We start from the raw sequence: 22,530 nt of genomic DNA, 5'->3' as shown, positions 1-22,530 counted from the left end.
GTTTAATTGCGGTATCATCTCATTAATGGGCTTAAGGTCATATGGGAGCTCTTGGGCCCATGTTAGGCCTTAGGGTCCTTTTTAGTTGGACTTAGAATGCCTTTTAGACTAGTTTAGACTTGGGACTTTGTGGGGTAGGCTCAATAAGGCTAGGAGTAAGCAGCATGTGTGCCTTTAAAGTCAGGATTTAGGGTTCAGGCTCATAGATTGGATTATTGACCTAATTTCTTATTAGGGTCTGTTTACTTGTGATTTAGTGAGAGGATTTCACGAGTCATAACCCCCGAGAGTGATTTGATATATTCAGTCTGAGGTAACTTTCCCTTATTTTATGCATGGGCCGAAGGCACCCATTTCGGCTAAATAAATCATGTTTGTAATATGATGATTTTCTCTGAGACAATTAGTTGTTATGCCTATATCAACTTGACAGCTTTGTAACTATTATTGGTATGATTATATGTGTTAGTGGTAGTGGTGAAATAGACCCAATACAAGTTAAAAGATACCTAAGGGGTGAAATAGACCCAATACTAGTTGAAAGATAACAAAGGGGGGTGAAATAGACCCAATACCAGTTGAAAGATACCGAAGGGGGTGAAATAGACCCAATACCGGTTGAAGCATATCGAAAGGGATGAAATAGACCTAGTATTTTTTTTACTGTTATATATGTACGGTATGTGGTAATTTGCGGGAACTCACTAAGATTTATGCTTACGATTTTCAATTTATGTTTCAGGTACTTCCAGCTCAAAAAGGAAGGGCCCAATCTGATCGCACTACATCCATATATGATTTTACGCATCATATGTTTTTTGGATTTTGTACTCTGATAATATGTTACTATGATATACTCACGACCGTTTTGATGTGATTTGGTAGACTATCCATAAAAAGAAACATTTAAACTAAGGAATTTTAATAAAAGAAAGGGGCGTGATGCTTGCAATCATGTAACACTATTTTTTGAATCGTTTCCTAGTGTGGGGTAGTGACCAAAGATCGGGTATCATCAGGCTGGGGGCCTTTGACTAAAAGGGATTTAGATCTATATGAGTGTGGGTAATGTAATTTAGATGATCTGGGAATTTGGTTTGTGTTTTAGAGCCAATGGGTATATCGGTAAAGTGTTAGTTCGAGCATTTAAGGAAATTGGATTTTAGTTCAGGAAGTTTTAAGGCAAGTATGAGTTGATAGAAGAGTAGAGGTTCTAGTTACCTTCTCATGCATATAAGGATCGTCGGAAATGAACTTCTAACGAAGAAGTTATGGCCTTCATCAGTTTTTGTTGTTTTAGGGTTTAACTAAGTACGAGGGGCGTGCACAAGTGTATGTATGGCCTACTAATAAGAAGGCTAGTATGTGGGGCGTATGTTGGGCGTATGTTGGGCGTAATAAAGGAAAATGATAGTGCATGCCTTATGGAGTACGCTGAGCGTACCCAGTCAGACCCAAACCCTAATTTAGGATCTTAGACCCGATTTAAGGTCCTTAACTCACCACCAAACCCTATTATCTTCAACCTCCATCCCTATAAACCCTAAAATTGAAACCCTAGCCCCCATTTGAGTGGTTTTGGAGCTTTTGGTGATATTTCATGCATTTTGGTGTTCATAGAAAAAACAAGGAACTTCTTGGACAAGTGTGTGATTGCTTGAAGAGTTTGGTCCAGGCTTGTTGCATTTTGATCTACATTTTGGAGGATTAAAGTTTCTATCTTTATGAATATAAGTGTTAGATCTAGTTTAAGTAGTATTTTGGGTTCATTTTGTTCCTTAGAGTCATCCTTGTGAGTATGAGCTACTCCAAGAGCTTAGAATGTTGGATCTTGGCCTTCGGAGGTCCCTTGTTCATAAAAATGTGATCTTGATGAATTATTTAAGTCCATGAATGAGTTTGGATGTTTATTATGGATGTTATTAAGGAGTTGGTCCCATTAAGCCATGTAAAGGAGTAAAGTTGCCAACTTTACTTGATAAGACATCTCATTAGGGTCATATCTGAGTTTGGAAGTCATTGGTTTAACCATTAAGAGCTTAATACGGATTTTTGGTCCCTGATGAGTACGTTGGGCATATGCAGGAAGTACGCTCAGCGTAATGAAGGTTTTGTGCATCAGTCGCTTGTAATCTATGCTTCGAGCGTGAGTACGCGGGGCCTAGCATTCTGGTACGTAGGGCGTACTCCCCAGCTTGTCATTTTAGGCTTTTTGAGGATTAGGCCTTGTTGGGCCATTGGACTTCTGACTTTGGGCCATGGATGGACTTAGGGTTTTCTTGGAAGTAGGTCCAAGATGATTTTGGGGCCCAATCGGGTTATTGGGCCATAATGGGCTTTTGTTGCTTTTGATTTGGGCATTGGGTTGCCATTTTCGGCTTTTGTGCATTTAGGCTGGACCTTGGTTATGAAATAAGTAAGAAATTGGTAAAATGGTCTTTTACCCTTTAGGATGTTGGTTTATGGAGTGGGCCTCGGATTTTGGGTTAATTATTGATTAATATTTTATTTATTGTTACTTAGCGCGGGGTTATCTAGTTCAATGGTTCAAGCAGTTATTCAGCTATCAGCAAACTAAGGTGAGTTTCCTCACCATGTTTAGCGGGTCGAAGGCACCAATACTGGCTCATGGTTGTTATGTTAGGATGCAAGATGTCTATGTGACTCTTGCATGTGTATGTGCTTGTATGCTTTCTGGGTGTGGCCCAATGATTATTGTGTATGCTATTACATTTGTTATACTTGTATGTTGTTATATGCTGGGTGGGGCCCGCTATGTGAGTCTAGGCGGGCCTGTTATACTCATTGGGTGGGGCCCATTATGCGAGTATCGGTGGGCTCATTATGCGGGTATGGACGGGGCCAATTATACTTATTAGGTGGGGCCCATTATGCGAGTATGGGCAGGGTTTGTTATGCAAGTCTGGACGGGGCCCATTATACTCAGTGGACGGGGCCCGTTATCTGCTTGATATGTATGATATGTGGTATTTTGGGGAGGTCACTAAGCTTTATTCTTACAGTTTTATGGTTATGGTTTCAGGTACTTCCGGTTCAAAAGGAAAGGGCTCGGCTTGATCGCAGCGCATCCACCCATGTTTCCACATTATGATGATTTTGGTATGGTATTCTAATAATTATTTTCTTACAAAGTTTTTTTTTTGAAACGGAAAATCTAACCTAAACTACAACTTAAATCCACCTATGTCCAGGACGGGACTTGAACCCTCAACCTTAAGGAGGAGGGCAACATCGGATACCACTGGGCTAGAAGCCTTTTACTTTTGAATATTTGAATATTTAGAAAAGGAATAATGACTTAAAGATAAATATTGTTTTGGTTGAATTAAAAATGAAAATTTTACCTCATAATTTTATGGATGTTATAAATCAGCCGAGCTCAAGTAAGTCTTCCCAAAATACCCATACATGTTATATGCTTTAAGCTATGATATGTTGGTCGCATGCTAGATTAGGACTAAGTATCTGGTTATGATTGCATGATAGTATGATAGGGGAGATGCCTTTATATGCCTATTGTATAAGCTTATAGATCTGCATGCTAGTATGAGATCAGTTATTTGATAGGATGGCATGTATTGGTTATGTTCTGACTTGAATTGCTTCATGCTACAATGTTGTGTGGTTTGTTCTTCTAGGAAATTTTAGTAGTACCAAATAACTAGTAGATGAATGTGTTTGGTTACATATTATTTAGATTGGATAATTTCAGAAGGATAGGTTTAACTCTATTTCGCAGCTCTTGTTTCAGTCAAACCATTGTAGTGTGGGACCTTTCATTCAAATAATTATATTGCACCGATAGTAAGTAATTGTATTCATGTGGTAGTTAAATGGTATTAGTGGGAGTTCCTTCTGTAGCTAATAGTAGAGAGTGGTGAGGAAAGGAACCCTAAGAAGTCCTTGGGATATGTATCGGCGCATAGGACGCCTTTTATTATGTGGATATGAGGAGAGTATTAGATAGGGAGGAGTGACTTGGAAGAGTCAGGGTAGTCCTTAAGGAGGGTAGAAATAGGTATGCAAGGTAGTACTGGGCCTGTACTACTAAAAGAATTGGATTTATACTTGAGACCAGGAAGACCACGATGAATATAGGAAGCTCGAGTGTGTGAAGCTCTTTGTGTGTTTACTGATTGTTTATGTGGTTATGTTTTCGCATAGTGATGATACGCAATGGAGCAGGGGGTTCAGAACTTGGATTTGTTTCGGAAACGGGCACCGAATCAATTGATGAGGGATTACGCGAGTTCATTGCGTCATAGGTTACTAGAGGCATCATTGATGAGACCCAAATGATGTTTGGGTCGATCAAGGAGGTTATCATTGAGCTGATGGAGGATCGCTTTTGGATTTTAAAGGCCGATCTAGCCACTAGCCAGTCTGGGGCCTGCACTCTCTCCTTCAAGGATTTCAGGAAATGTAGGGCACAAAATGTTTTTGGAGTAAAGGACCATATTGCCACCAGGCCTTGGCTAGAAGCCATTGAGTGTGCATAGATGACGAGCTTCTTCCTTGAGGGGATGAAGGTGAGGTCTGTTGCAAGATGTCTGAGGGAGCGAGCTCGAGATTGGTGGGAGGAGGTTGGATATACTTTGGGAGCCCCAACTATTGAGTCCATGACCTGACTGGATTTTGTGACCCGGTTCCGAGCGGAGTTTGCACCAGCTATTGAGGTGCAGCTAGCCGCAACAGCTAGCTAGGGATTTTTTTGATTTGAGACAGGCGACTGAGACTGTGGTGAAGATCGCCACCAAGTTCTGATGAGAGAGCCCTATTGGTACCCCAGTATGCCACAGACGAGGAGATATGGAAGACTCAATACCATAACATGTTGAGACCTAATATTAGGGAGTTCGTTAGTTTTTCTACTTGCCAGACTCTGGACGACATGATATCTAGGGTTCAGGAATATGGGATTGATTTGGAGCACATAGGGAAGAGGAAGCGGGCAGACGACTAGGTTTTTGGCGAAGAAACCCCAGGGCTTCGATTCGAGATCGAAGGGCTAGCAGGGTCGGATCCGTTGTGGTAAGTGCAGCAAGGCACATGTCGTAATATGTAGAGCAGGTGGTTCAGGCTGCTACAAGTCCGACAAGATGGGGCATTTCAACAGGGTTTGCACTACTACGACCACCACCACCCAGACATCAGATCTGTTTTGCTTCCATTGCAATCAGAGGGGCCACAAGAAGGCGAACTGCTCAACTTTATCATCAACAGGACCAGTAGCAGCATATGCCCCAGCAACTTTAAGGATCACTCATGGCCACAAGGGCAAGGCGGAGGCGCCAGTTGTTCAGAGCAGGGCATTTCAGCTAACATTCGAGGAGGCTCGTGCAACACCTGATGTCGTTGTTGATATATATCTTCTCCTTATCTTCTTATTTATGTTATTTTTTTATGCTTATATGAATGTATTACCTTTTAGGGTCTCTCCTTGTGAATCGTATTCCTGCTTTGGTCTTATTTGATTCGGGGACTACCCGATCTTTTGTATACCTTGTGCTTAGAAAGAGGTTTGATGATGTTCCGAGAGAGTTGGAGTATTCATTAGAGGTTGAGATAGTTGATGACCCTCTAGTGCAAGTTTCGAGGGTTCACCGGGATGCACTTCAATGTTATTCATTGAGAAGTATCAAATTGATTTGGTTTCGATTCCCCTTCACGAGATCAAGGTCATTGTGGGGATGGATTGTTAAGCCTTGATGGGGGTGATGATTGATTGTGGTCTTTAGTTGGTACAAGTTTGGACTCCAAGTGGGGGAGGCTTGGTGATCCATGGTGAGGGTGCTCAGCATAGGTAGGCTCTTTCTTCGGTAGCCAGGGCCAAGCGTTACCTTCAGCAGGGGTTTTCTAGGTTTCTGGAATATGTGAGGGATACCCTGGGGAAAGGGAGGTGACCACTGATGATGTGCCGATTGTTCGGGAATACCAGAATGTGTTCCAAGAGGATTTTCCTATAGTGCCTCCAAAGAGGCAAGTAGAGTTTCAGATTGACTTGGTTCCAAGTGCGGCTCAGACAGCCAAAGCACCTTATCGGTTAACACCTCCGGAGATGCAGGAGTTGTCTACGCAACTGCAAGAGGTGCTAGACAAGGGATTTATTTCGCCGAGTAGTTCACTATGGGGAGCGCCGATCTTATTTGTGAAGAAAAAGGATGGGACGCCTTGGATTTGTATTGACTATCGGGAGATGAATAAGCTAAAGCTAAAGAACAATTACGAGTATGTGATGATGCCTTTTGATTTCACCAATGCTCCAGTTGCATTCATGGATCTCATGAATCGGGTGGACAGGCCCATGTTGGCTTCGTCTGTGATTGTGTTTATTGATGACATCATGGTCTATTCTAAGACCCGAGAGCAGCATGAAGAGCACCTAAGGGATGTATTGGAGACTTTGAGCAAGGAGATATTGTACATGCAGTTCTCCAAGTGTGAGTTCTGGTTGCACGAGGTGCAATTTCTGGGGCACCTTGTTAACCAGAACAATATTTTGGTCAATCCGGCCAAGATTGAGGTGGTGATGAGGTAGGAGGTTCCGAGGTCGTTATATAAGATTCAGAGTTTCATTGGATTACTAGGTTACTATCAGAGATTCATTCAGTATTTCTTCAAGATAGCGGTTCACTAGACCAGGCTGACAATAAGACTATCACATTTTGTTGGGGGCTTGAGCAACAGGCAGCGTTTGAGACCTTGAGACAAAAATTGTGTGAGGCAATGATTTTGACCCTGCCCTATGTTGAGGACTTTATGGTATATTGTGATGCTTCGATCACAGGTTTAGATGTAATGTTTATGCAATGGAGTCATGTGATTGCGTACACATCGACGCAGTTGAATCATCATGAGGCGAATTACCCTACGAATCATTTGGAGTTGGGGGCAGTGGTGGTATTTGCCCTCAAGATTTGGCGACATTACCTCTATGGGGTCCGTTGTACTATCTACACGGATCACAAGAGCCTGAGGTATTTGATGGATCATCCAAATCTGAACATGAGGAAGCACAGATGGTTGGATATGGTGAAGGATTATGATTATGAAATCCTTTATCACTCGGGGAAGGCCAACGTGGTGGCCGATGCTCTCAGCCACAAGGAAGTCGCTGATCTGATCAGGGATTTATGTTTTAGGATGAAAGTGATTACCCAATTATTGGAGCATATTTGAGAGGCTCAGATTTAGGCTATGAAGGAAGAGCACCGGAAGAGTGAGCGCATTGTGGGATCGGTGGCTTCCATCGATTATGATATTTGGGGGTTAGTGGCCCTTCATCAGAGGGTGTGGGTTCCATATTAGGGTGGTGCGTGGTAGATTTTGATGGAAGAGGTGCACAAGTCGAGATTATCTATTCATCCCAGATCAAAAAAGATGTATAAAGATCTCCAACCTGATTATTGGTGGCCATGTATGAAGCGAGACATGGCATGGTATGTGGAGAGGTTCTTGAGTTGCTGGAAATTCAAGGCCAAGCATCAGCAACCATATGACAATACCATTTGGAAATAGGAAGAGATTACGATGGATTTTATCAGTAAATTTCCTCGAACGGCACGCGGAGTGGATTCGATATCGGTCATTGTGAATCAATTGAGTAAGAGCATGAAAATTATCCCGATCCACGAGAGTATCTCTGCGTAGAATTTAGCAGACATATATATTCGAGAGGTTGTGGCATGCTATGGGGTGCAAGTTTTTGTAGTCTTGAAAAGGAATATTCGGTTTACATCCAATTTTGGAAGAAATTCCATGAGGATTTAGGTACTCTTCTACACTTTAGTATGGTTGCTCACCCACAGACGGATGGTCAGAGTGAATGGACCGTCCAAACATTAGAGGATATGCTACAAACATGCATTTTGGATTTTGGCGGTAGTTGGGATACATATCTTCCGTTAGTGAAATTTCCATATAACAACAATTATCGTGTCAGCATCGATCGACCTCCTTTTGAGATGCTCTATGGGAGGATGTGTAGGACCCCGATATACTGGGGTGAGGTCGTTTAGAGGGTTATGGGGAGTACCGAGGTGGTACTCAAGACGACCAAGATGATTCAACAGGTTCGTGGTAGGCTTCAGACAACACAGGTTCCAGAAGAGTTGCGCAGACAAACGTCGATCAGACTTGGAGTTCCAGGTTGGGGATATGGTACTCTTGAAGGTGTCACCTTATAAAGGTGTCATCCGATTTAGGAAGCGTGGTAAGATAGGCCCCAATATATTGGTCCTTTCAGGGATGCAGCCCGGGTGGGGAGAGCAGTGTACTGATTAGATCTCCCGAAGGAGCTCAGTCAGATCCATAGTACTTTTTATGTCTCTCAGCTGCAGAGGTGTTTGGATGATGATTCCATAGTAGTTCCATTGAAGGATATTCAATTGGATAACCACATGAAGTACATTGAGAGACCACTAACAATCCTTGACCAGAAGAGAAAAACCTTGAGGAACAAGGTTGTGGGATTGGTGAAGGCGCAGTGGCAACACAGGAAGGGTTCTGAATGGACGTGGGAGCATGAAAAAGAGATGAGGGAGCATTACCCATGGTTATTAGTGACAGTGGACTTCTAGGACGAATTCTGATTCAAGTGGGGGAAAATTGTAACGCCCGAAGCTCCAGGTAAAACTTTTCAATTATTTTTATGATTCATGGACTAGACCAGAGTATGTTGTGCGTACACAAGGTACACACCGTGTACTCCCTTGCATATGCGAAGTGGGGATGTCCCCAGCATATGTTTGGTGTACACATGCATACGCGGGGCGTACGCAAGCCATAGGAAGACCCTAATTTTAAGGTTTGCACCTTATTTAAGCTCATTAAGCCCCTCAAGCCCTTCACCGTATCAGCTCCCATTGCCTTTTTGAGCTAATCACAAAACCCTAGCTATATTGAGAGCATTCTTGAGCTTACAACGAGTTTTTGGGTGTTCTTTTATGATCTTGAAAAAGTAGGAGGCTTGAGGAGAAGCGTTAGACAAGAAGAATCTTGTAGTTCCAGTGGTTGTTCATCATTTCTAGCTCATTGGAGGTATAAAGTCTAAAACTTGTTCATTCTAAGTCTAGGTCTAGGTTTGGGGAAGAATTTAGCATCTTTTGTTCCCATAACTTGGTCTCATGGAGTATGGACTGCTCCAGACCATTTGACCTGTCCTTTTGGGATCTTAGGGGCTCATGAATTTATAAAAATCGAATCTTGGAGGTTAGAACTCAACCATACATGACTTAGTGACCACTTAAGCGAGATAGAAGGCGTAATTCATGGATTGAGTCCCATTAATCATGTAAAAGCTTAAATTTGAAACTTTATGTATTAATACATTTTAATGACCTAGGATCTCATTTTAGATAGCAAAATATTAATAGGTTAAGAAAATTTGAGAAGGGTGGCTGTCCGAACAGTACATCGGGCGTACTAATGATTACGTTGCGTGTAATGGACCAGTGCCCTGTTTTTGGATTAGCGATAACGACGTACGCCGGGCCTACCAGCCAGGGATCTCATGGGCTCGGAATTAGATGAGCTTTTTGTCTATATTGAGTTAGGCCTCAGGTTTAAGTGTGGTATCAGGTCATTAGTCGTCTTAAGGCCAACAAGGAGCTCTTTGGCCAATGTTTGGCCTTAGGGTCCTTTTTATTCGGACTTAGAATGACTTTAGGCATGTTTGGACTTAGGCCTTGGTGGGGAAAGCCCAATAAGGCAATGAGTAAGCAACCTGTGTGCCTTTAAAGTCAGGATTTAGGGTTCGGGCTCATGGGTTGGATTATTGACCTAATTTCTAATTAGGGTCTCTTTACTTGTGATTTAGTGAAAGGATTTCACGATTCAACATCCTGAGTGTGATTTGATATCTACCATTTGAGGTGAGTTTCTATAACTTCATCTATGGGTCAAATGCACCAATGTCGGCCCACTAGACCATGTTTGTAGTATGATGATTGTCTTCTTGACAATTACATGTTATGCCTGTATCTCCTTGATGTCTTTGTGACTGTTATTTTTATGATTAGATGTGCTAGTGGTAAGGGTGAAAGAGATCCGATACAAGTTGAAAGATACCGAAGGGGATGAAATAGACCTAGTATTGGTTGAAAGATACCGAAGCGGTGTAATAGACTCAGTACCGGTTGAAAGATACTGAAGGCGGTGAAATAGACCCATTATGTTTTTTACTGTTATATATGTATGGTATGGGTTATTTTAAGGGAACTCACTAAGCTTTATGCTTATGGTTTTTACTTTATGTTTAAGGTAATTCCAACTCAAAAAGGAAGGGCCCGGCCTGATCGCACCGCATCTACCTATGATTTTCTGCATCACGTGTTTTTAGGATTTTATACTTTGATAATATCTTGCTATGATTACTCTAAACTATTTTGATATGATTACTATATGATTGGAATGAATTTACAAATGAAAATTTTATCTGAATTTTTGGGATGTTACAATATTTTTGATGCTACTAGTTTTAATATTTATAATTACACTTAATCACAACTAGACTGCTACAAAACTAGGCAAGTGTACCTATTTGTTTGACAGGATAATAATGGCAGGTTCAGGTTGTCAAACACTAGAGGAACGGGTATGATTTTAATAAAAGTAGTCGTTGCCAATTAAACTAGAAAAATAATGTAAATTAGGGGGATTCTGATTTTCCAAGTTCAGAAACTTATAACATCAAGTTAAATTTTAAACTAGAAAGCAATTACTCAAGCTAAGATAAACGAAACAAATAACGATTTAAATCAAAATTTATAGAGTACTTTCGTTTAGCTTCGACTCTACTATTACCTATGGTTGATTTTGTTGCTAATGGTTTTATTAGTTGGTTACCAAATTCTTATGTGACTAGTTATCTTGGTTAGATTTCCTAGTACTCTTAATCAATGTACAAGTAACACAAAGATCATGCAATTAGTGAACACATTATTAATTTGCCATATGTGGAATATAAAGATATGATCTAATGATTTCTTATCAATGGTCATTAAAATTAATCAAGCACATATCATGGATATCTAATTCTTTCTAACACAATCAAAGTTGTCAATTCATATCACTTAACCTTGGTATTTCTTCAATCTATATTCTTAACAATTTATAGCTATAAAGCAATTAAAATAAAAGTTAATAGAATTATATTGATCACCTAATCTACACATAAATCATTAATTAGTGATAATTAAAAAAACATAACCTTAACATCATACATAAGTGATCAATCAACGAAATTAACAACCAAGCTAATAAAATTCAAAATAGAAATCTACACATAGTTTTGAGGTTTGTCTACACCAAATGAAAGTAAAGGGTTATTAGCCCATAACTAGTGTAGAAAACTAGACAAAAATGTAGTAAACTTCACTAAGCATGATTATTTAAGAAAACCGAATGATCAACATGTTCTTCATCTCACATTGTCCTTAAATCTTGCTCCAAAGATGTTATCTAGCCTCTTTAGGGTTTCTAAAGCTTTTTAGTCGACTTTTGGTGAATAAAATCATACCTCTCTTTTCATATTGATTTAAAAACATATTTATAATGTTTCCATATTATATGCCACCAAACCGCAGTATATGTATTATCGCATTGTGGGGACACTCCTTCACGTAGCTTCCAAGTAACCTTGCACATAATCCGGAAACTTCATCGTCTTGACACGTCACCGCGGTGTGGAAAATAAATGAATGCACCGTGGTGGTCTTCTTTTTTATCGAATTTCCATCTTTGATGTTTGTCTTTAGTTTTCCAGCATCCAACTCGGCTTTTAGCTCATTTTCTCTCCAGGATCTCTTTGTTTCTACAAATTGGATTTTAAGCAAAATAAGTACCAAATAACTATATAATAACTAAAATGTAGTTGCAAATACTAAGATATTGCCTAAAATATATGACTAAATATGGCAATATTAAAATACGCTACACTTGTCTTTTGATTGTTGCCAAGCAAAACTGGTTTTTATCATGATTTCATTTCAATATCATACATCAAAAACTTGCCCACCAACATCAAACATAATAACTCAATTTGAATTCACCAATTACTTCTTACCACATGCATATATTTGTTCTAAAATCCTAGCAACTTCCCAAATCCTAAATATTTACATTCCTCATAAACGTTCCCCGCTTATTTTCAATAATATTCATTTATGCATCCCTCCGAATACATCTCGGAGAATTATTTATCCTCAATGTGTTTTTGCTAATTTCACAAGCATATATACGATAGAATAATATAAAAATAAAAATAAAACTTGAAGTTCTTTAATGTCCACGAGGGCCCTTGTGGTACTTAGGAACGGTCTCCCAAGGATCATCGTAATATCTTCATCTTCTTTCATGTCGAGGACCACAAAGTCTACTAGAAAGACGAACGCCCCTATTTTAACAAGTAGATTGTCTATGATACCTTGAGGATATTTGACATCCCATTTTTCCATGTGAATAGCCATCCTTATAGGATTTAATTATTGGAGATCTAGCTTCTTGTAGAATGAATAAGGCATCAAATAAACGCTAGCACCCGATTCGGCTAGTTCATTTTTCCTTGTAGAATTTCATAACTCGTAAGGAATTTTAATAAATCATGGATCTCTCATTTTAGTAGGAATCGCCTTCATAACAGATGTTGCATAATGTTCATTAAGTACTACCTTTGAAGCTTGCTCAAACTCTTTCCGATTTCTAAGAAGATCTTTGATAAATTTAGCTTACTTCAACATATGAGCAATGACATCAATAAATGGCTTGTTAATTGTCACACCACACTAAAGCGGAAACACAAGACGCAATAGTACAAAGGCTCTCATAGCAAAAGTTAGAAGACAACACCAACCATAGTATTGAAAACATTATGATTTACAATGAGTTTGAAAAACTTTTAAAAGAAATTACAATGTATTTAAAAAAATGACACATGTGAATGATCCTACACGTGATGTATCCCTAACTACCATCTTATAGACGAGTTTGTGAAAAAGCATTTAAAATGAGCGGTCAACTACCGAAATAGTTGGTGAGTTCGCAGGTTTACAAGATAAAAGATTTATAAGTCAAGAACTTCAGTTTTTTGAAATAAGTGAGATAATTAAAGGTTTGTTGCTAAGATGAGTAACTAAAGTTTCTATAAACAGAAGTTCATTGCTAAAATGAGTAAACAAGTTTGTTGCTAACATGAGAAACAAAGTTCGTTTCCAACCTAAGAAACAAAGTTCATTGTTATCATAAAAAAGAAAAATTAAAGTTCGTTTCCAACAAATGAAATAAAGTCTGTATGAGAAACAAGTTCGTTGCATGAGAAACAAAGTCCGTTACCATCATGAGAAACAAAGATCGATACCAATGTATGTAATAAAGTTTGTATGTGCAAAGTGATCAACCCATGAGTTCACAACCCAAATCTAATGACCAAGGGATGACCTTTTGAACACTATATCTATCACTAACATATGGGAAGATATGGTAAAATGCACTCCGCAAATTGTGTGAATTGGGAGTTGTCTACCTCGTAATAGCATTATCCATAATGATCATGGGCTCAAAAGAATTAATAATTTGTGTGAAATGATTCCAAGGATTAACCGCGACATAAGCCTCATGAATTAACAATTGCAAACACGTACATAGATATCACATTTGATGCAATTTAACATAAGTACAACGAACATATTTGATTTTACAACATGCTTTATCCACCCCAAAACATGAAAACAGTAACAAGGGGTTATGAATATTGACAACTTATTTCCCGATGATGCAAATGATACCTTGAAGTAAGTTCCACTGGTACCACTACCGATGTCATACAACAATGTTATACACTATTCAGTCCTTAGTCGAAAATCTAACGCTAGTATAGTTACTTTCTATAATAGAATTATGCCAATATTGTATTAAGGTTTTTTCAAGTTGCATATAGGTTTGTGTATCAATTGACTTGTTAACATTTGCAAGTGACAAATATCACTTTATGTTACTATTTGAAATGTATTTTAGCACTTTTGGAAGAGCTTTATAAGCTAAAAATCCAAAAACTCAATCAAATCAGTTCTAGAATTTTCCAAACTTTAGATTTAAGTTCTTACTATAATTTAGAAATCACTTGTAATTTTTGTTGAATTTTTGATATGCCTAACTATTTTTCACCATTAAATCCCTTTAATAATCTTAAAATCATGAAAAAAATAGTAAATGATCATGAAACATTCTTGGAATTTTTATTTAACTATTTCATAGTGCCCCTGGGAAGAATATTAAATGACACTTTTAATAAAACCCGATTTTTATAATTTAAGTGTTCTTAATACTAAGAAATTTGAAATAAATAGTAAACTATTGATATAATTCATGAAATATTTTTACAATTCCACCTAACATCGCTAAGGTTGGGAAAAATACTAGTTTGTGTTTTGAGAATCAGAGACTCGTAGTTACAAATTCATGTTTGAAATAAACAAGAAATGATCCCAAATTCCCAAAAATATCCAACACAGTTAAAACAATATTATGAAAAATAATTTTCTGGTCCTAAAAATATTCATGACTTTCAATGTAATTTCTTGGAAGTTTTGGTCAAGTCTAGCTATTTTTCAACATTTAATCCAATATATATTTATTAATACATGAAAAAATGCAACTAACAATTAAAAATCATAAAACTTTTTATTTGTATTTCGAATGCACTCAAAGGCTTTCAGAAAATATTTCATGAATTTTAGAGATGTATAACTAATTTCAGTTTATTTAAGTACTTGAATCAACAAAAAGTCAAAATAAAAATAGCAATGACTTAATAAAATTTTCCAAACTTATTTTACCACTGATATATATTTATTGTATATAAGCTGGAAAAAAAATATAAAAATGGGTATTTAAAATAGTCAACCCAATTTCAATATTTAAGATTATTTAATGTAAGATAACTAGAAATAAATATTAAACAATTTAGAAAATTCCCAAACTTTTTATCCACGCTTATCCTGCAATGTACGATTTACTGGTAATTCTTTGTGATTAGATTAGTAATTCCCATGGTTTATTATCTTAAATAAGTGTTAATTCGTGAAAAAATAATAAACATTAGAGACAATTCACTAAGCTTTTTAATTATGGTTAGTATGTAATATAAGATATTTGGATAAAGTTTTATAATTTCTGGATACAAGTATCTATTTATTATCAATTTAACCCCATAAATATTCATTAAGTTTGGTATAAATAAGAAAATGTAATGGAAAAATCTTTAAGTTTTTGTATGAAGGTTTGCAAGTGTCTAGATAGTATAAAAAATTATCAAAAATAGTTTTTGATATACGTAACTGTATTTTACCATTTATTTTTATTAAAAAAAAAATCAAAATGCATAAAAAATGGTCGTAAAAATTATTAAAACTTTATACAGTACCTTTTATCAATGTATAAGTCATCTCAAAGTTTTACTAGAATTTATTGACTTTGAAAAGTATTTTATGTGAATTATTGTTTTATTTTCTTGCACATATTATAATAATTCGAGAAAAATGAATTATTTTTTGAAAATATCCAGATCATTGTATTATACCACTAAGATGTTGGTAAAAATTACGTATAGACAGAAAATGAGAATTAGATATTTTTGTGGATTAAAGTTGTTTATGAACATATTTGAAGCTCTTAATAACATACTTTGATCATCTTGCATCTAAGCTTGAAGATCATCACATGCATGTTGGTTTAAGGACCATGCAGGAGTTTGAAAAGTATAAAAATCATTTTTGAAAGAAAATTTTGGTTCATGTTATGATTTCTCCTTCAAAACTAGTATAAAAATGAGTTGTTTTGAGTTTGATAAAGATTTGGGTCATGGGACTTCACCATTTGTAACATAAATGTTGTTTTGTTTTAGTGAAATCCTGTCACCATCATCATCAAAACTGAATTGCATGAACATGCACATGGATTTTCAAATAGAAAGGTGTAGAAGAAGAAGTAAATGCAAGAAAATCCTTGAAAATTTGAAGGAAAATGAAGGAAATTTGTGTTCTACCTTGATAAACACCACTAGATGTTGAAGATTTTGTGTATCTTGAGTGTTCTTAGCCTTATTTTCTGGAAAATTTCATGGGTCTGAGAGAGAGGCAGAGAGAAATGGAGTGGTGGAGTGTGAGAGTGAAATGAGAGAGATATGAAGTTGAAGTGTGCGAGAGAAAGAGAAATGATTAAGATTTTGGGGGAAGAGGCTTCCTTGGGAGATGGAGGCCGAAATTATGAAGGAGGAGAGAGGGGTTTCCCTCTCTCTTAAATTTTATAAAAAGAAATTCCTAAACTTTTATAAAAATCCTCATTTTTATAAAATACACATTTAATCAATTATGACTTATAAAAACCCTTGGTTTTTAATTTATAAATCAAGGTTAAATGTTAATGTCTTCAATTTTTATTTTCTTGATTATATTTTCATAATTTTAATTATTATAAGATAATATTATAAGGTTCATAATAATTTTTTTATAAATGTTTGAGGTTGAATTTATAAAATATAGGTTTTTAGGACTTTTAGGGTTTTGGATTTAATAAATCTTTGGATATCAAAATAATTTAAATTTTTGAGACTTCAAATTGTTTTACAGTCTTATAGCTCTTTTTAGTTATAAAAATACTTGAAATTTGTTTTTGTCAGTTTATTGGCATTTCTATGTATTGATTCCGAGATTCAAGGGAAATGAAAGAATCAAGTGTACTAGTCCTAGATTTCCACTTTGACTTAAGTTCTTACGAGACTCTGACCTAATTTCTACTACTAGGTCAAATGCATTATGTGCCTACTTGAATATACAAAAATGCTCGAGTCATGGAATGCCCGGGATTTTTTAGTCACTATAATTAAGTAGATGTAGAATTCACATATCAATGTGAAACCTAAGTACACTATCCTTCAATTCTACTTGTTTCCAAGTTTCTAGTAGGTCATAACTTAGCTTCTAATTTCTCTGTCTATAATGTGGTGTGCCTACATGTGCAACTAAGTTTAGTCAAATCTATTTATGCTCTTGCTCTAGTTGGAACATTTTATGTCGTCCCGGTTATGGTAGTGATGGCTGATATGGCTTGAAAATGGATCTTTAGGAATATGTGAAGATGATTGCGGTGTGGTAGTGTGCTCACCAGGCAGTGGTAACTAGGTAGTGGCGATTTCTTGTTGCTTTTCGGCTTCTCCTTTGGCTTGTTGATCGTTAGGTGTAACGGAATTATGCAACAACACCAAAGGATCAGTCCTCTAACCCCCTTCAATCATAACGTCCAAAACATGAGCTCTTGGGTTTGTCTCGGCATTGCTTGGAAGAGCGCTCGGTAATCGCTCATGCAAATTGTAATACCCCATTTTTACCGTTTTGTAGGATTCAATATAAATTGTTGTTTATAAAATTCGAAGTAGAAATATATTACTCTTTATCACAAGTAATCGTCGTTGATACAGTTTATGTTGATATATTGGACGTTTAGATCTAACTTCGTATGAAGAAGTTATGTTTCTTCGAAGTTTTGCGATTTAACTAGCACAACTCTTCCTATCGTAAGAAATGATTTTTTGATAAATCACTTTTTAGCCTAAGAGATCTAAATGAAAGTCATAGTAATTGTTATACCTAGAGCATGCATATCAACCAGGAATAGTAGTAGGCGACACAAAAATCGAACTTTAGAATGGTAGATTATTAGGAAAAATAGTCTAAACAAGAGTTGAATACCTCATAAATAGGAGTCTGTCGATATAAATAACATCAAGAACGGAGTTCATATGTAGGAGTTATGCCTTCTGCAGCGATTTCTAAACAATCTCAACCTATCAAAAATATAATGTTTTTTATAGATTGATAATTAGCTGTTGGTATCCAAAAGAAAGTTCTAGATCCCGTCGAGAGCTTTCCAGACGTATAAAGAAAGTCGAAACCGAAGCTCGTATGAAGTTATTCCTTTTTGATAATCGATAAAATCATTGTGGCCATGTCGAGGCAGCCCCGTTCTTTCGACACATGGTGGCGTGGCTCCACAAGGTTGTGACACGTGACACTAAAGGAAGGTGAGATGTCGCACCATCTAGAAGAGGCGTATATGGACCACCGATATCACGACACGTGGCACGAGCCAAAGGGATTGACGTCATAGAAGCGCACGACGCGCACCACAAATGCACATGGTGCAACTGGATAATTGCCTATAAATAGTCCCTATTGTATAAGCTACTCAGATCCATCCCCTAGAAACTCTCTCTCTCTCTCTCTCAGTTCTCCCTCATGTAGTCCTTTTTTCCTTGAGTTTATGGCTTGTGGCGAAGCCCTGCGACATCACTGAGTGCTCCAATAGTTGTAATCTTCGAGTAGGAGTTCCCCTGTCGGTGTTCTGCATGCTTAGATCTTGATTCTCATCAATAGTACTCTATAAGTGAGCTATATTTACTCTGCCTTCATGTAATTTATAATTATAGTTATAAGTCGTTATAAGGAACCTATAATTAAGATTTCTCAGTAATTCCAAGTCATTATATTGATTGATCTAATTATGGGGTACGTTACTAGAATGGTCATGTTGGCTTGATTGCTAGATTTTAGAAAGGCTATATGCCGAAATTGTCTTGCCTCCCAACTATCCAGCCTGGATGATCTTTATTTGATAGAACTATTAATATTCATTGGGATTAATGATAGGCCTAACCTACATTGCCAGATTTCCCTAGTATCTAATAATCGTTAGTATTATAGGTTAATACTCGTCAGGTACGTTACCATCAGTTGGATCATCAGTACATTGTTGTTACTTGTCATAGCAACTGTCTAGGTGAGTTCATCTCACTAGATTATGTATCCCAATATATATCATTGTATCTTATGATATAGGAACCAGTAGTGTGGAGCCTATAGTATAGTTCTATGTGCATGTAAATTCGAATATGTATTATCTATGTGTGTGATTATTGATGTGCTTATAAGTTATTACATATTAGTTAGGGGATGATGGCCGAACGACAAACAGGTCAGGAGCCTATAGTGCCACATGTTAGTGAAATGGCATGTAGGCCATAAGTACACATCCGTAAGTACACATAGACCCGTGTCATGAAATGACATGAAGTCCGTCAGTAATCATAGACTGGTGTGTGTATTGTGGTATATGGTATATTTGGGGAACTCACTATGCCTAGTGCTTACCCATTTGTTATAAATATCTTTCTGGTACTTCGTGAAAAGGGCAAGGCTCGAATGTACACGCACATTTGCCATCATGTTTCCAAATATACTCTGAAATTAAATAAATGACTTTTGAATGAAAAACACAGATAGTTGTTATGAATAAATGAAATGTTGTTTTATAAAAATGAAAAATTTTGTTTGAAAATCGGGATGTTACAAGTTGGTATTAGAGCCTGGTTTGAGAGAATTGGATGAAAACTCATGCGATCCCATACTCAAATCTCTTAGCAAATCTTTTCAAGAAAAAGAACTATATTCAAAAGAAAAGAATGTGATGCGTACAGTCAGCCAAAGCTCAGAAAGGAAAGTAATTCCCAAAATATCCATATTTGTTATGTTAATTAATATATGAACTATTAGAAATACATGATAGCATGTAGGCTAGGGATCTTTTCAGGAATTGCCGATTAGAATTGCCTGATAAATTAGATGTCTTATAGCTTAGGGGTTTACTTGTTATTTTCTACTTAGAAATTACACTCATATTAGTTAGGTATTTGACAAATATGTTAGGTTTCATGCTCCCTAAATGATATCATTTTATATTGCCTGATTTGGCACTATTGTGCAACTCATGTTTGAGTCCAGTCATTGAAGTGTCAGATCATTCAGTCAACAGACTATTTGATTTAGAGGCATGCAATCGTAATCATCAGATAATTAGTTAGTATTGGTAGGAGATCTTCCTCGGCAAGTAGTAGGGTAAAGCAGAAATAATCCTAGAAATAGAGTCTATGGAATTTAATATATGCTCGATAGGATATATATTCATGTAATAAGATGTCAGTAGAAACATAAAATCCTAGCAAAGTCTAGGAAAGAGAGTAGTTAGACCCTTGAACACTGTGTTTGATAAGGCTTATATATAGGAGAGTGTAGTGACATAGAAACATTGGGATAATTCGTGGAATGAGTATAAACATGTATGGAAAGTAGTATAAGGGCCCATACTACCGGAAATATAGGGTTCATACTTGAATCAAGAAGAATAACAAGGTTACTAAGAAGTTGTAAAGGATCAATCGTTACCCCAAAATATTTTATAAATTCTTATTAATTTAGCCCCATATATATCTACAGAATGGTAATGACCATAAGAGGAAGCGGTTTAAGTTTTGGATAAGAAGGATTAGGACCAAGCGAAACTGAAATTTGTGACTGGATAGAAGTAGCAGTATCAACCGCTATAAGAGAAATGATTCCAGAGATGTTTGGGTCTATCAAGACCGAACTAATCGCCATATTTGACGAACGGTATGTTGTAGTAGCTAGTACCACCGCCGCAACAGCCACTGCAGTCGTTGCTGCCACAACCTTTCTTAAGGACAAGAAAATGCCCTATATGGAGTTCAATAACACCAAACCCTCGAATTTTGAAGTTGTCATGGATCCAATCAATTCAATGAGGTGGATCTCCGACGTAGAAGGATGATTCTACACTTATGCTTTCCAAGTCAACCTAAAGTTCAGGTATACGCAGAATCTTCTCCATCACGGGGTGAAAGACTCGTGGAATTTTGTCACGAAGGACTACTCACATGCTGAGAAGAGCATAGTGACATGGGAACAATTTTTTTGAAAATTTTACAGAAGAGTATGTTCCACTTATAGGTGCAGATATCTTGGTACCTGAGCATACTCAAGACAAATATCAGAGAGTTTGTATCAAGCAATCGATATAAGACCCTGGCACAGATGAAAGACCATGCCAGGAGGAGGAGACTGAGCTGGAAACTCAAGCGAAGGAAAATAGGCAGACTCCGGCTATGTCCCTGCCGACATCCAAAAGATCCAAGCACACGGATTTAATGTCTGGAGGACAAAAAGGTCTAAGATGTGGTAAGTTTGGAAAATCACACAAAGGGATTTGTGATGCTATAATATGCTACAATTGTGGCAAGGAGAGACATTACAGCCGAGACTATTAGCAAGTAGCATACACTACAAGAAAAAAGGCCTTTTACAACGCGCAAAATACGACGCTCATTGATCTATGTTACGCAAAGGAGAGTGACATTAGAAAAATGTCATCTCTTCAAAAAATTTAAGGATAGAAGACACGCATTATTGAGCGCCCTTAAATTAGTGTCTAAAAAAACACGGAGGGCACCTATAATAAAATGCGCATCGTCTACGGATGTCGCTTTATATTTTTTAATGGAACGCGCGTTCCATCCTTTAATAGTGGGGGAAAGGGGGAAATGAAATTCTGAAAAAATTAAAAACCCCGCCATGCTCTCCTCTACCTTCTTTCAATCATTCTTCTCTCTCTCTCTCTCTCTCTCTCCCTCACCATTGTCGGTCCTCACACGTCAGACGACCGCACCGCCACCATTAGACCCACTTACCACTCCAAATCGTCATTGTTGCTCCTCTCTTAAACCACTGCAACCACCCTTCTCTCTCTCTTTCTAAAATGCTCATTTATGACCACCATCACACCAGCCACTACACCATCACCATTAGCAATGCACACCGCACCACCACTACCGTTCCTCTTTCTCCATACGAAAAAACCCTAATTTGTATGTGCTTACAAGTTTTAAAAATTAAAATGAGAGTGCATTGAAATAGGTGACCTAAAAGATGAATGCACATGAAAATCCATCGTTGGAGGTAGGTTTTTCTCACTAATCTTTACTCTTCCTCAATGTTCTTTGAAATTTTACAGTATATATTTCTCATCTGTACATGTACCAGAAGTTGTTTTCTATTTTCCATTTAATTTCACCCAACTCGTTTCTTAAATGAGTTTTTTCCTAATCTTGTGGTCAGTTTGTTTTCTATTTGGAATCACACCTGTTCATGTAGTTTTACAAAAGAATGATTTGCATGAGAGGGATGATGGGGAGCTTGAAAGAACAGGTCAACCGTTCCAGCAAAAACCCCTGAACCTTCATTTTTCGAGAAATTCCCTTGATGCCCCTGACTCGAAAACTGTTTTTCCCCCCTGTAGCTTCTTTTGAAAACAAATTTCCATTATTTCCTTTGGTTTTCTTCACCACATCAACAAACCCATCATTTTGTTCCTTAACTTCTTTAGTGCTGGCAAGAAGCACTTGCATAAGATCCACAGTAGCTCCTTCTTTTCCTTTCTCTGTTTTACTTCTCTCCTCTTCTTCTTTCATCTGAATAGCAGTAACATCAATCGAGATTAGTGGAAATTGGTTTTTATTTTTTATATTTGATACTTGAGAAAACCTTATATGTTTTTTTTTTATTTTGTGAAAATTAATTCCAGATGATGGTTTATAAAGAAGATATAGTA

Source organism: Lactuca serriola, chromosome 7 (assembly GCF_051521515.1).
Source record: "Lactuca serriola cultivar US96UC23 chromosome 7, Lser_US96UC23_V15, whole genome shotgun sequence".
Lineage (NCBI taxonomy): Eukaryota > Viridiplantae > Streptophyta > Magnoliopsida > Asterales > Asteraceae > Lactuca > Lactuca serriola.
The sequence above is the reverse complement of the archived record's forward strand: the minus strand, read 5'-3'. Positions refer to the sequence as shown.